This window comes from Eutrema salsugineum, unplaced genomic scaffold (genome assembly GCF_000478725.1).
Source record: "Eutrema salsugineum unplaced genomic scaffold, Eutsalg1_0 scaffold_3, whole genome shotgun sequence".
Classification (NCBI taxonomy): Eukaryota; Viridiplantae; Streptophyta; class Magnoliopsida; order Brassicales; family Brassicaceae; genus Eutrema; species Eutrema salsugineum.
The window spans coordinates 12,621,652-12,636,630 of NW_006256756.1; the positions used below are offsets into that span (position 1 = coordinate 12,621,652).

Sequence of the window (14,979 nt, forward strand, 5' to 3'; positions counted from 1 at the left end):
ACAACAGGTGCACCACCAACATCAGCCCTTCCAACACCAGCAAAGGAGATATGAGCAACCACATGTCTATGTTGGAGAGAATGACAGGGCAAATGCTCATCAGTATGGAGCTGGAATTCAGGCACCACCTGTGCAAAACAACAACTTTGAAGTGAAGGCATCCTTGTTGAATATGGTCCAGAACTCAAAGTTCCATGGATTAGCAATAGAAGATCCCTTGGAACACTTGGATCAATTTGATAAAGTGTGTGACCTGACAAAGATAAATGGAGTTTCTGAAGACAGTTTCAAGCTAAGATTATTTCCCTTCAGTCTTGGTGACAAAGCTCACCAATGGGAGAAGAATCTTCCAAGAGGTTCCATTCAAACCTGGGAGCAATGCAAGCAGGCCTTTCTATGTAAGTTCTTCTCCACCTCCAGAACTGCAAAACTGAGAAACCAAATCTCTAGCTTTACTCAGCACAGCAATGAGAGTTTTGGTGAAGCATATGAGAGATTCAGGAGCTACACCAACCAATGCCCACATCATGGGTTTAGTGAAGCTTCTCTTCTCAGCACACTTTATAGAGGAGCTCTTCCCACGATTAGAAACCAGCTGTATACTGTTTCCAATGGGAACTTTCTGGGTAAGGAGATTCATGCTGCTTTAGAGCTAATGGAGAACTTAGCAATGAGCAATGACACTTATGGTGAAGACTACGACAGATCAAATAGATCTGAAGGTTCAAGCTCAGAACAGAGGCTCACTAGAGAAGTTAAGGAATTGAGAAGTGAATTGGACAAGTTGAAATTCACCACTCAAAAGCCAATGCACTTTGTAGGAGAGTATGAGGAACCTTCTCAGATCTTTGAGAACATAAGTGAAGAAGGCCTAACCCAGGAGGAGCTTAACTACATTGGGAATCAGAGGTTCCAGAGATATCAGTATGGCAATGCAAATCAGAACCTCTCTTACAGGAATCCCAATGTAGCTAACCCACAAGACCAGGTCTATCCCAATTCTCAAGCTCCAAACAACTTTGTTCCCAAGAAAAACTTTCAAGGGTCATTCCAACCCAAGAATCAGTTTGCTCAGAATCAGGGTTTTGGTCAGCAACAACAACCATTTCAGGGTACTGGTTTCAGTTACAGCAGCAAAAAGTACCACCAGGGTTTGGTCCACCACAGTTCCAACAGCAGGCGCCGGTTCAACAACAGTTTCAGCCACCAACGGTTCAACAGCAGCCACAGATGGGTTCAGATATGGTTGAGATTCTGCAACAACTGCTTCAGGGTCAACAGATATTTGCAAGCCAGAATGCAGCCATGCAGCAGGAAATCAAGGAATTGAAGCAAAACCAGGCTTCAAGCTCAAGGAACCAAGGTCACCTACCTGGAAAACCTGAACCCAACCCCAAGGAATATGCTAAAGCCATTACACTGAGGAGTGGAAAGGAGCTACCTGGTATTGAGAACAACAATGTGATCATTGAGGACAATGATCAAATTGAGGGGGAGGCAGCCTTAAAAGATGATCAAGTTGCTGAGAAACCAAAAAAAGAAAAGGGTAAAGAGGTAGCAAAGGAACCTGAACCAGAAAAGGTATATGTGCCACCACCTCCATACCAACCCAAGCTCCCATTTCCAGGGAGATTTAAGAAGCAACTTGTGGACAAGGCAAGAGCTGTATTTGAGAAGGCACTCAATGAGACACCACTCACTATGCCTCTCATTGATGCATTCCTAATGATGCCAAAGATGGGTAAGTTTTTGAAGGATGCCATTCTGAACAAGACTAAAGAGCTTCAAGGCATGGTGTTACTAAGTCATGAATGCAGTGCTATCATTCAGAAGAAGTCCATTCCAAGGAAGTTGACTGATCCAAGGAGTTTCACACTCCCTTGTGCCATTGGACCTCTTCTATTCTCTGGATGTCTTTGTGATCTGGGAGCGTCAGTCAGCTTGATGCCATTCTCCATAGCAAAGAAGCTGGGGTTTAGAGTCTTCAAACCAGCAAGGATCTCTCTTATCCTTGCAGATAGATCAGTTAGATTGCCTGTTGGTATGTTGGAAGATCTACCTGTCAAGATTGGTGGTTTTGAGGTTCCAACTGATTTTGTTGTGCTGGAAATGGATGAGGAACCAGTTGATCCTCTTATCTTGGGCAGGCCATTCCTGGCCACAGTAGGAGCTATTATTGACGTGAGAGGTGGGATAATAGAGCTTCAACTTGGGTCTGAGAAGCTCAAGTTTGATGTGAATGAGATGATGAAGAAACCCACCATTGAGGGTCAATGCTTCTATGTGGAAACAATGGATCAGTTGGCTGATGAGTTGCTTGAGGAGCTGAACACTGAGGATCCTCTTCAAGCTACTCTAACTCAAGAACAAGGAGACAATGGGCTCTTAGCAGAAGAAAGTGAGGGGTACACGTTGTATTTGGACAATGCTAGAGAACTTGGTCCTGAGACAAAGTTTTTGGAACTGGAACAAAGTGGGTCTGAGGTCTTGGTTATCAAAAAAGTAGACACCAGCCAATGCAGCTTGGACAAGGATTGGAATGAGGCTGATGCACCCCCTGTTGAGCTCAAGCCTCTACCAACAGGGCTCAGGTATGCATTCTTAGGCTTAAACTCCACATATCCAGTAATCATCAATGATAGCTTATTAGAGCATCAAGAGAGTGCATTGCTTAGTGAGATAAGAAAGTTCAGGAGAGCCATAGGATACTCTTTGGCTGATATTAGAGGGATCTCTCCTGACATTTGCACCCACAGGATACACCTAGAGGACCAATCTATGTCCTCTATTGAGCATCAACGACGTCTTAACCCAAACCTTAAGGAGGTGGTTAAGAAGGAGATACTCAAGCTTCTTGAGGCAGAGATAATTTACCCAATCTCTGACTCAAGATGGGTATCTTCGTTCATGTTGTGCCCAAGAAGGGTGGGATCACAGTGGTTAAAAACGAGAAGGATGAGCTGATAGCTACTAGGACTGTAACAAGACACAGAATGTGTATAGACTATAGAAAGCTCAATGCAGCCTCTAGGAAGGATCATTTTCCTTTGCCTTTCATTGATCAGATGTTAGAGAGGCTTGCAAACCACCCCTTCTTTTGTTTTCTTGATGGGTATTCGGGGTTCTTTCAAATCCCCATAGATCCCCGAGATCAAGAGAAAACAACATTCACTCGCCCTTATGGCACATTTGCATACAGGCGAATGCCTTTTGGTCTCTGTAATGCCCCTGCCACATTTCAACGTTGCATGATGCATATATTATCTGACATTATTGAAGAGAAGGTGGAGGTGTTCATGGATGACTTTAGTGTCTATGGCTCCTCCTTCTCGGATTGCCTCTCTAATTTGTCATAGGTATTGGAGAGATTTGAGCAGCATAACTTGGTGTTGAATTGGGAGAAATGCCACTTCATGGTGCAGGAAGGAATTGTACTTGGGCATAAGATATCTGAGAAGGGCATAGAGGTTGACAGATCAAAGGTGGAAGTGATGGTGAATCTGCAAACTCCCACTTCAGTCAAAGGGATAAGGAGTTTCCTTGGGCATGCAGGGTTTTACAGAAGATTTATCAAAGACTTCTCAAGAATAGCCATGCCCTTGACAAGGCTGTTGTGTAAAGAAGTTGATTTCATCTTTGATGCTGAGTGTGAAGAGGCCTTCAAGATGATCAAGGATGCATTAGTCAGTGCACCAATTGTCCAAGCCCCAGACTGGTCTCTTCCTTTTGAGGTTATGACAGATGCATCTGATTTTGCAGTTGGGGCTGTACTTGGCCAGAGGAAAGATAAGAAGCTCCATATCATCTACTATGCCAGTAGAACACTTGACTCTGCCCAAGAGAAGTATGCTACCACTGAGAAAGAAATATTGGCAATAGTCTTTGCCTTTGATAAATTCAGAAGCTACCTGGTGGGATCAAAAGTCATTGTATATACTGATCATGCAGCCCTCAGGTATCTGATGACCAAGAAAGATGCTAAGCCAAGACTATTGAGATAAGTTCTTCTACTTCAGGAGTTTGATATGGAAGTACGGGACAAAAAAGGTATAAAGAATGGAGCTGCAGACCATCTCTCTAGGTTGAGAATAGACTCTGAAGTCCCTCTTAATGACAATCTTCCTGAGGAATCACTGATGGTGCTCCATTCTTATTTGGAGTTTGAAAAAGTGGATAGCATCCAAGAAAAGAGAATGTCCTGGTTTGCTGATATTGTGAACTTTCTTGCTTGTGGAGTGGAACCACCTGAACTTGATGCTTACCACAGGAAGAAGTTCTTCAAAGATGTCCAAAGATACCATTGGGATGAGCCCTACTTGTATGTCATGAACAAAGATCAACTGTATAGAAGGTGTCTTGCTGAGGAGGAGATGCAACCTGTGTTGCAAGAGTGTCATGGTTCAGCTTTTGGAGGTCACATTCAGAGTGGGTTTTGGTGGCCCACAATGTTCAAAGATGCCCAGCTAGTTGTTTCATCATGTGATGCCTGTCAGAGGCATGGGAACATTTCAAAGAGGAGTGAGATGCCTCAAAACCCAATACTTGAGGTTGAGATCTTTGATTGCTGGGGAATTGACTATATGGAGCCATTCATTTCATCTCATGGGAATCAGTATATACTAGTTGCTGTGGACTATGTGTCCAAATGGGTTGAGGCCATTGCTTCCCCTACCAATGATTCCAAAGTAGTAGTGAAGTTGTTCAAGAACATTATCTTCCCAAGATTTGAAGTACCAAGGGTTGTCATTTCTGATGGAGGATCTCATTTTGTGAACAAGACTTTGGAGGGATTACTGAGAAAGCATGGAGTGAAACACAAGGTAGCTACTCCTTATCATCTCCAAACTAGTGGCCAGGTTGAAGTGTCTAATAGACAGATTAAGGCCATTCTTGAGAGGACTGTTAGCTCAAGCAGAAAAGATTGGAGCAAAAGGCTAGATGATGCATTGTGGGCTTATAGAACTGCCTTTAAAACTCCAGTTGGAACATCACCTTTCAATCTGCTATATGGGAAGAGCTGCCACCTTCCTGTTGAGCTGGAGTACAAGGCTTTGTGGGCTGTAAAGTTGCTGAACTTTGATATCAAGACAGCTCAAGAGGAAAGCTTGAAGAGATCAGGCTTGGGGCTTTTGAGAGCTCCAAGATTTATAAATAGAAGACCAAGGCTCTGCATGACCAAAAGATTCTGAAAAGAGAGTTCAAGGATGGTGATCTAGTGTTGCTGTTCAACTCTAGGCTTAAGTTGTTTCCTGGAAAACTTAAGTCTAGATGGTTTGGTCCCTTTAAGGTTCTTGAGGTCAGGCCATATGGAGCTGTTGTGTTAGAAGGCAAGAATGGCCAAGAGTTTGTGGTAAATGGCCAAAGAATCAAACACTACCTGGTCTCACAAAGGAAGGAGGAAGCCATATCAGTTCCCCTTCTTGATCCACCACCAGCCTGTTAAACAGGTTTCCAAAGTCAAACTTAGAGACTTTAAACAAAGTGCTCTTGGGAGACACCCCAAGCTTATCTTTTGTAAATATGCTTTTAATCTTTTGATTTCTTTTTTTTTTTATGTTTTAGGATGTTTTGATGGGTTTGTTTAGTGTCTACAGGTTACAAGTTTGAGTTTGAACCCTTGGAAAGTGAATGCAAGATGAAAAGGAATAAGGGAGTGGGCAAAAGCTTATGCTAGGTTTTGAGCATGGTCACCGGCCACGGTCAGATAACAAGGCGTGGCAAGCTTTTTAGCTAAGCCACAGGAGAGGAATCACGGTCTTAGGCGTGGCCGTGGCAAAAGAAGCAACCATTCGGGGTTTGCCGCGGTTAAGAGACACGGGAAGAAGACGACCGTGGCAAAGCAAAGAGGAATGAACAAAGGCTCGGCGTGTGACACGATCAAGAGACACGAAGAGAAGACATGGCCGTGGCAAGGAAAAAGATGAATGGACCAAGGTTCGGTGCTTGCCACGGTGAGTTTGCCATGGGGAGAAGACTTGACCGTGGCACATGTTGTAAAAGAATCGATCATTTGGGGTTTGCCACGGTCAGATGACACGGAACGCTCCAGGCCGCGGCAGAGAAAGCACAAACCCTCGGCGTTTGACACGGTCACGTGCCATGGTCAACGAAGGCGCGGCAAAAATTTTGAAAAATCTTGACCGTATGGACGTTGACCGGTCAAAGACGCGCCCTTTACAGCTGTTCCCCACCTGGTCTTCTTCCTCACACGAGTTTGCCTATCTCTCTCGTTCTTGAACCAAATTGACGAATTCCAACTGCATTGAACTCGTACTCCTGTCTAGTTTCTTGCTGCACATTCGTTTTTCACTCGAAACTTGAAGATTCCAAGGTATTTTAGTCTGTTAAAACTCACATTTTCCATGTCTTAATGTACTGTTCATGATCAAGAAACACATGGAATCGATTTTAATAGGCCTCTTGATACCTTGGAATCATTTTGTGAATGTTGTGCAAGTAGAATGGATAGGAAATGCATGGATCATGCTTGAGAATGACCTGTTCTTGGATTTTTTGGGAAATTTCTTTGAAATTCATCAAATATTTCGATTTTTTTTTAGAAATTGTGTCTCAAGCTGAACTCTTTGTGTGCATTGCTTCTTGCCATTGCTTTGAGTTTATTGAGTTTTTAACCAACTTAAGACACATTCTCTTCTAGTGAAATCGATCTGTACCACCCCTGAACTTGGTGAATTTTTGGAAAACTTTTGTTGTTCTCTTGTTTTGGTGCTCACAGTTGTTTGAGAAAATGCAGGATGGGAGGAACAAAAAGAACAGCGGCCATGGAGAAATCGAAAAAAGAGAAAGCTGGGGCTTCAGAGGATCAGATTATACCTTTTGGGAATAAAGTTTTCAAGAAACAGAAGAAACAGAGAAAGCCAAAGAATCCAGCTGAGAAGAAAGCAAAGAATGTGGCTGCACCAAAGAAAACCAAAGCTTCTACTTCAAGGAGTTCTGGTAAAGAACTGGCGCTTGTTGGAGCTGTTCAAAGGAAAGGAAAAGAGGTGGCTTTGGCTGAGGATGAAGAAGAAACAGAGAGTGATCCTGAAGTAGCATTGCAGCCGGTTAAGAAAGCAATGACAAAACCAGAACCTGAAGACAAAGAACCAACTTTTGATGACTACTTTGCTATGTTCAAGGATGTAAAGGTGCTGCAAACCAAGTTCCCTGATATGGAGCTGCTGAAAAAGATGGGGCTTCTTGAAGAGGTTCAGCTCATTTTTAACAACATGGGATTTGGTGGATTCTTTGAGAAGAAAGATGTGGCTCATGATGGAGTAACACAAGAGTTCCTTGCATCCCTTGAAGTTTGTGGATATGGCCCAAGAGATCAGAGGATCATGGAGGGAAATGGTCTTGGACACATAGAGTTCACACTCAATGGTACACAATACCATGTAAGCTTCAAGGAACTAGATGAGATCTTTGCCTTTTCAAGACCTGCACAGGATGAGATATTGAAGTTCACATACCCTGATCACATGATTACTGACCTGTGGGATACAATTGCTTTTGGGAGATTCAGGGGAGGAAGATGCAAGAGTTCATGGATAAGAAACCCAGCCATCCGCTATGCTCACAAAGTACTTTGCCAAATGTTTTTTACCAAACACAATGATGGTGTGGTGCATCTAGCTGACATGGAGCTACTGGGTATGGGTCTGCATCCTCTCATCAGTCATTTGAAGAGCAAGAGAGAATTTCATCTCCCACACTACATCCCTTCTGGTGGTGCATTCTTGGCACGCCATATGCTGATATACAAAGACATTGCTTGGAGTGAGGGTAAAAGGCAGAAGCTCACTAAGTTGCACAATGGATGGTTAGTGACAAAGATTCTGAAAGCAAGAGGTTTTGTTTTTGATGATGTTGAGGTCAAGCCTGAGTTGATTGATGAAGCTACCCTCACCAAGGTTGGGTTTTTAACAGAAAGCAATGGTGAAAACTTCTTGTACAGCTTCAAGCTTTTACAAAATGAGAAGGTCCAAGTTCTGTTGCCACACCCAGCCATCACCACTCTCACAGAAAGGCACAATTTCTCCTTTATTGTTCTAAAGGATCAGCTTTACAACCCAGCCATTGAACCTCCAATTCGCAAATGCAAGAGGACAGCAGGATCCAAGGGTAAAGAGCTAGTTGAAGAGCAGAGCACAGCTAGGGCTGCCGGTTGTGAGAATGAGGAGCCAAGAGATTTTGAAAGAAGAATGGGAGCAGGCCGGTACCATTTTGATCCTTACTTTTGGGGTGAACCTGAGTATCACACAAAGAAGCTGTATTCAAGAGTTAACAGCCTTCAGAAATGGTGCAAATGGCAAGACAAAACGATCCACAAGCTAGTTGACTGTGTTAGGCAACTAAGGAAGAAGGTGAAGAAACTCACAGCTCCAGCCACCTCACCCAAACGAGATACAAGAGAAGAGGTGGGAGAAAGCTCAGCAGCTCAGGACATTGAGCTCCCACCAGGAAAAGAAGACTGGATCAACCCGGCCACAGCGTTCCTACCAGACTCACCTGAGAGCAGCCCACCTAGATACTCAACTACATCCTGCTCCACCTCCAACCCATCCCACTACCTGGGATCAGACCTCAGCGATTGAGGTAAACACTCCAAACTCTGTACATATGCATGTAGATTTTCTTTTACTCTTTGCATTTTACTTGTTTGATTTGCTTTAACTCCTTTCTCATGCTTTTATAACAACAAGGGACTGTGTTATTTAAGTGTGGGGGAGGAGTTTCATCTTTTACTAATCATGTTTTCTCTGTTCTTATTTTACACTTTGAGTCTTGAGTCACATTCTAGTTGCACATTCATGTAGTTTCATCTAAGTGCATATAAAAACCAAAATTTGAAAATTCTGAAAAATTTTCACAAAAAAAAAATGATCATGTAGTTGCATTCTCATTTTTAGGAATGAGTCTAGTTGCATATTCATGTAGGTTGCATCTTGCAGGGAGTAATGATAGGTTTTCTAGAGAGTACATCACCTTGAGAGCTTGAACTGAATATGCTTGTGAATCTTTTTCTGTGCTTGCAAAGTCTGAAATGATCTGAATCTGAGAAGCAAGTTTGAATTGAACTCAACTCTAATTAAGTGGGGACCTTGAACTTGACTTGAAAATATCTTGTGATGCATTGTTTGAAAAAGCTTGTGGATACCGATATACATACTTGAGCTAGAACCATTGTTTTTACCACCCTTTTTCCTTAGCTCAAGTAGCTGAATCCGCATCATAGATCAGTTCCCTCACCTTGAACCCATCCTTCTTTCAAGCCAATGTTTGTGTGTGAATTGAAAGGCCACCTTGGATCAAACTTAGCAGAAAGTGTTAGGTTTAGAGCGACAAGGACAGGTCTCATTGAGTGCTGTGTTCCAACATCAAGGAACTGAGAGTGTTGGCGAGGAATAAGTGTGGGGGAAAAGACTTGTTGGTGGAAAAAGGTGAGATGAGTGGAAAAGAGAAAGTGGAAATAGCTAGGGGAATGAAAGAAAAAAGAGGAATCAGTCTTGGAGTTTTAAGTTAAAGAAAGTGAGCTCTGGTGTCTTGAAAAGAAAGAGTCTAGCCTCTAAGTAAAAGGAAAAGAAAAGAAGCCAAAGAGCTCAAATGTTTTGAAAAGAAAGAAAAAAGAGGCTAGAGGTTGCAAAAGAAAAAAAGAGCTGTGTAAAGTTGGAACTCCAAGACTTGAGAGTGAAAATGAAAAGTAAGTCCCCTAGTGAGAGGAAAATAAGTGTGAAAAGTGAGGTTCTTGAGAGAATGAGCAAGTGAGAAAGCTTTGAGTAGAGTGTGGGGTGTGATGAGTCTTTGCCCTTGTATGCATAGGTTGCTTTTTACCTTTAGCATTCTGCCAAAGTTTGATCATTCATAGAGAGATCCCTTTGCTGCATTAAACCCGCTTGAACACTGATGAGATCATTTTAATCTCATAGCCTCTCCCTAGCCAAGCCAGCTTGTTTAAACATTGCATCATTAGATTCACCTGATAAAAGCTTAATGAATGTGAAAGAGTTGAGAGAGAGAAGAACTTGTGGAGATTCCTTGTTGAGTTGATATATATCTGAGTATGGCTTTGCATTGCATAATTGAGCATGAACTTTAATTCTCATTGTGATCACTTCTCTCATTAAGGAATATGAACTCCCAATGCATCCAACCTCTTTCTCTCATTTGCTCTTTTTGCTTGAGGACAAGCAAAGGACAAGTGTGGGGGAGTTGATATGTTCATAATTTGCATCATTTAGGTTGTATATTTCATTCCATATCATATCTTATTTCATGCATTTTAGGTCTTTAGGGGTTGTTTTAGGACTTAGGAGTTGCATTAGGTCCCAATGAGTCTTTGCATGTTTGGAGTGTTTATCAGGTGCATTTAGAGCTATTTGGAGTTGAAAAGATGGATCCAGGAAGAGGAATGGCGATCAGGACTTGAAAGATGGTGTAAATGGATTTTTGGAGGTTCTCGGCCATTCTCGCGTACCGCAGGAAGGTTTTTCTCGGCAATTTGCATGTACCGCGGGTGGATTCCTCGGCCAAAACGCGTACCGACTGGTTAAGTTTCTCGGCCAAAATTCCCGGGTGCAGACACATTTCCGAAATCGCCTGTCCGGGGAACCTTCCGGTCCGATTCAGCTGTCGGGTGCTTCATCAAAGTTGGAGAAGATTGGATCATGGTTCCAGAGCAGGTGGAATCATAGGATTTGGAAGCGTGAGCAGAGAGTTAAGCTCGTCGAAAGAAACTCCTGTCTCGCTGCCGTTTTGGACCGACCTGATGAGCTCCGAAGAATGCGAAGGACGGTGCACTTCCAGACCGATCCAGTTTACAGGGCCTTCATCAGAATCCGAGATATTTAAGTCCTCTTTCCAGAACGTCTGAGATCATTCAAGTCGGAGCTATGAGAAAGAAGATAACGTTTCCGGAATGGACACATGTCTAGAAGCCTCTTTCTGATCGTGTCAATGCATTATGAAGATGAGCCCTCCAGGAAACCTTCCAATTCCCAAGCACCGAAGGTTCCTTCACCAAAGTTGAAGATGTCTGAGTCTTCTATCCACTGAAACTGGAATCACACCATTCGGACCAGTACCCTGGAAGCTACCCTCTCATGAATATGAAGTGGTCCGAGGAGCTCTGAATGTTGCGAGATTGATAACCCTCATTAAGGCCTTGAAATTATGGTAAGGGAAAGATGGCACGGTGGAAGGCCACGGTCCACATCTGACCGTGGCATTTGATTGCATTTCTTCGGGGTTTGACACGGTCTCCACATCACGGTCTACAGTTGACCATGTCAAGATAGGCTTAGCCGCGGCATGATCTTACTTGCATTTGGGAATTGCCACGAGGTAATGCCACGGTCTACACTTAACCGTGGCAAGACAAAACTTGTGATCCTTCAGACGTTCGGGATTTGACACGGCCACACGCCACGGCTTGAGACTTGGCCGTGGCAACTTTATGCAATCCTTCGGCGTTTGACACGGCCATGCAGCACGACCTTGAACCTGACCATGGCAACGTTGTGCAATCCTTCGGCATTTGACACGGTCATGCATCACGGCCAGAGGGAGCCCGTGGCACCATGATTCATCCAAGAACAAGAGACACAGGACTTGACACGGTCACACGCCGTGGCAACTTCTTCTTTACCCACCAAAGCCGGGTCAGTACCCGGTTTGTTCCGGGCTGACCCGGTTCGTCCAAGGCTACTATAAATACTTTTTAGACCTAATTTGGAGAGAACTTTAGCTTATCTTTAGTCTCCTTTTCTTTTTTGGTGAAAGAACCACTTGATAATACCTTGTTTTGAGTTTAATATCGATTTGAAGAGTGTTTTCCATCTTGTTCTATCATTTCTCATCATCAAATCACACTTCTAATCATGATTAACAACACATCTTGCAAAGGATATAGTGTGTTGATCATGATTAGTGAGTAATCTCCATATTAAGGTCTTAGATATATAGATTAGGGTGCTTAAGTGGTAGATTAGTGAGCTTAGGGGTTAGATCATGCATATTCCATTCTCTACAACCTGTTCTTAATGCTAGATCCATACAAATCATATGTGGTCTAGATTCTGGACATTTCATGCACCAAAAGTGTTTGATGAAATGTCTGAACCAAGGTTGTTAGAGGTTTAAGTGTTATTCATCATGGGAATGATTGTCTATATGCTTAAATGACAGATTAAACTGATTCTTAATGCTTGTTGATTCATGTTTCACTAATGATGATTAGGTTAGAAACTGTTTTGGCATAGGTGAGAGGATTAACTTAATTAATGATGTTTAAGTTGAATGGTTTGCTTGATCATATGGTTCATTAGCTCACTAGTTTATCACTGAAGGCACCCTAATCCACTATCATGTCTAAGACCTTTCTCATCATCATACATATATTCTCATCTCATTTAGCTCATTTACTTGCTTGTTTAAGTTAATCATTAGCTTTAATCCTTGTTTTTCCATTCTTAGTTGTCATTAATCATCAAAACTTCACTCATTTAGCTTGAATTAAGAACTGATACTGTATCTTAGTGTCTACACATGATGGATTGATACCCTTTGTACTGCAAAGTGACAAAAGGGATTGATAACCCCTCATTTAGAGCCTTGAAAACTCTAAGTTATCACCTGAGCAGCACAGATATTCGCAGAACAGACCGAGATAAGCATGCGGTTGAAGCTGGAAGAAGTTTAGGCACACAAGACTAGTTTCATGGCTGTGCGACTCAGGCCTGCGAGATGGGAACCACTTGAACAAGTCGCACACTTAGCACACTGCCCATTTGAATCTGGGTCAGTACCCAGTTTGTCCTGGGCTGACCCGGTCCAATACCCTTAGTATAAATAGTTTTTAGGGTTTTTTCCCAAAACTAAGCTTTATTCTCTACAAAATCTTTGCCTCTTTTGTGAAAAGACTTCCCTTTTGTAAGAGATATCTTCTTTTGTGAGTCTTAATCAAGAGAAATCAAAGATCTTTTGTGTTTAAAGCTGCAAATCCATCATTATCCATCTTCTCCATCTCCATTTCTCATCATTAATCATGCCAATCTTCTCAACTTGCAAAGGTTTAAGAGAGATTAGTATAATTAGTGAGTAGTTTGCTTAATGAGATTCTAGATATGTTGGTTATGGTGCTAAAGTGCTAGATTAGGAGTGGTTAGGGCTAGATCCATGTTTTCATCTTTCTAAATAGCTGGTCTCTATGCTAGATCCTTGCACAACACTTTTGATCTAGAATCTGGGTTTTTCATGCACCACAAGTGTTTGATGAAATTCCTTAAAGAGCTATATTAGAGTTTTATGCATTAATGCCATGATGATGTTTGTTATTTGCATAAATGATCACTTGGGATTGATTCTTAATGCTGTCATGTTGTTTGATCTCCAATGATGATTGGGTATGTGAAATAGCTTGATTTGTGTCTTGATGCTTGAGAAAGATTAAGGCTTGATTAGAATCCCAAATCATTTAAATCATGTTTCATTATTGTCATTAGCATTTCTAGTTTAGCATCAAAGCACCCTAGCCATCTATCATGTCTGGAATCTCATGCTCCCATCATTTCATATTCATTCACTTGTCATTTGCTACTGCTTGCTTCTTGTTTAGATCATTTGCTAGTTTATTAATCTTGTTTAGTCTTTAGTTAATCACTTGTTTGAATCAAAACTCATCATATTGCTTGGATTAAGAAATTGTCATACATTCTAGTGTCTACCACACATTAGATTGATAAACCCTTTATGCTGCAACAGCTAAGGGATTGATAACCCTCATTTAGAGCTTAAAAACCTCTAGTTATCAATTGGCGCCATTGCCAAAGTGTGCTAGCATTAGTCTTAGATACTTTCTTGAGATCAAGTGCTTTCTTTTTGTTTACTAATTACTTTCAAGTTCTGTCTTTGTTTTCAGGTGTATGAACACCAGATCATGGTCCAGCAGTTGTGTTCCACCATTTCCTCTGAACGACAACATCAATCTCTTGGTGCCAAGAAGAAGAAGAGATAGACGCGCAAGGGAAACAGATCCAACTGTTGATATAAAGCATCATGTTGTTGATATTGAGCAGCCGGTTCAGGCATAGCAACAGGCTCCAGGGTACGGTCAAGGAGCTGGTATAGGAGTTCAGCAGGGTAATGTACAGAATCAGCAGGCCAATGTCCACCAGGGACAAGCTCAGGGTCAGCAGAACCAGGCACAACATCCCCAGAATCAACAAAGTCACCAGGCCAATGCTCAGCAACACCAAAGGGCTCAAAGGCGTCAAGGACAGCAACCAATCTATGTGGGAGCCAATGATACAGCCAATGCTCACCAGATCAGAGCTGGTATTCTTTGTCCACCTGTGGAAAACAATAATTTTGAGGTCAAGGCTTCACTGATTAATATGGTCCAAAACTCTAAGTTTCACGGACTGCCAATGGAGGAACCATTGGACCATATTGATCAGTTAGGTAGGGTCTGAAACTTAAACAAGATAAATGGAGCCTCAGAAGATGGTTTTATGCTTAGGTTGTTTCCCTTCAGCCTGGGAGACAAAGCAAGACAATGGGAGAGGAACCTACCAGTTGGGAGCATTCAGACTTGGGAACAATGTAAAGAAGCTTTCCTCACCAAGTTCTTCTCCACAAGCAGGACAGCAAGCTAAGAAACCAAATCTCTAGCTTCACACAGCACTCCAATGAGACTTTTGGAGAAGCATGGGAGTGGTTCAGGACATACATCAATCAGTGTCCACACCATGGGTTTTCTGAAGCCTCTGTACTCTCCACACTCTATTGAGGAGCACTACCTAAAATCAAGAACCAACTAGACAAAGCCTCCAATGGTAATTTCTTGGCAAAAGAGATTACAGCTGCTATGGAACTTGTGGAGAATCTAGCTATGTCTAATGACACATATGGTGAGGACTATGACAGAGCAAACAGATCAGAGGGTTCAAGCTCAGAGCAAAGGCTTAATAGAGAGGTTCA

General features: G+C 42.4%; 2 non-coding genes across 2 annotated transcripts; both read right to left on the reverse strand.

The window, feature by feature from the left end:
- Positions 1–427: 427 nt before the first annotated feature.
- Positions 428–534, reverse strand: LOC112085526. The gene has a single exon (XR_002898830.1). It is a non-coding gene; the product is annotated as a small nucleolar RNA R71 (small nucleolar RNA).
- A 14,113-nt stretch (positions 535–14,647) lies between these two features.
- LOC112085665 lies at positions 14,648–14,754 on the reverse strand. The gene has a single exon (XR_002898965.1). It is a non-coding gene; the product is annotated as a small nucleolar RNA R71 (small nucleolar RNA).
- Positions 14,755–14,979: the final 225 nt, after the last annotated feature.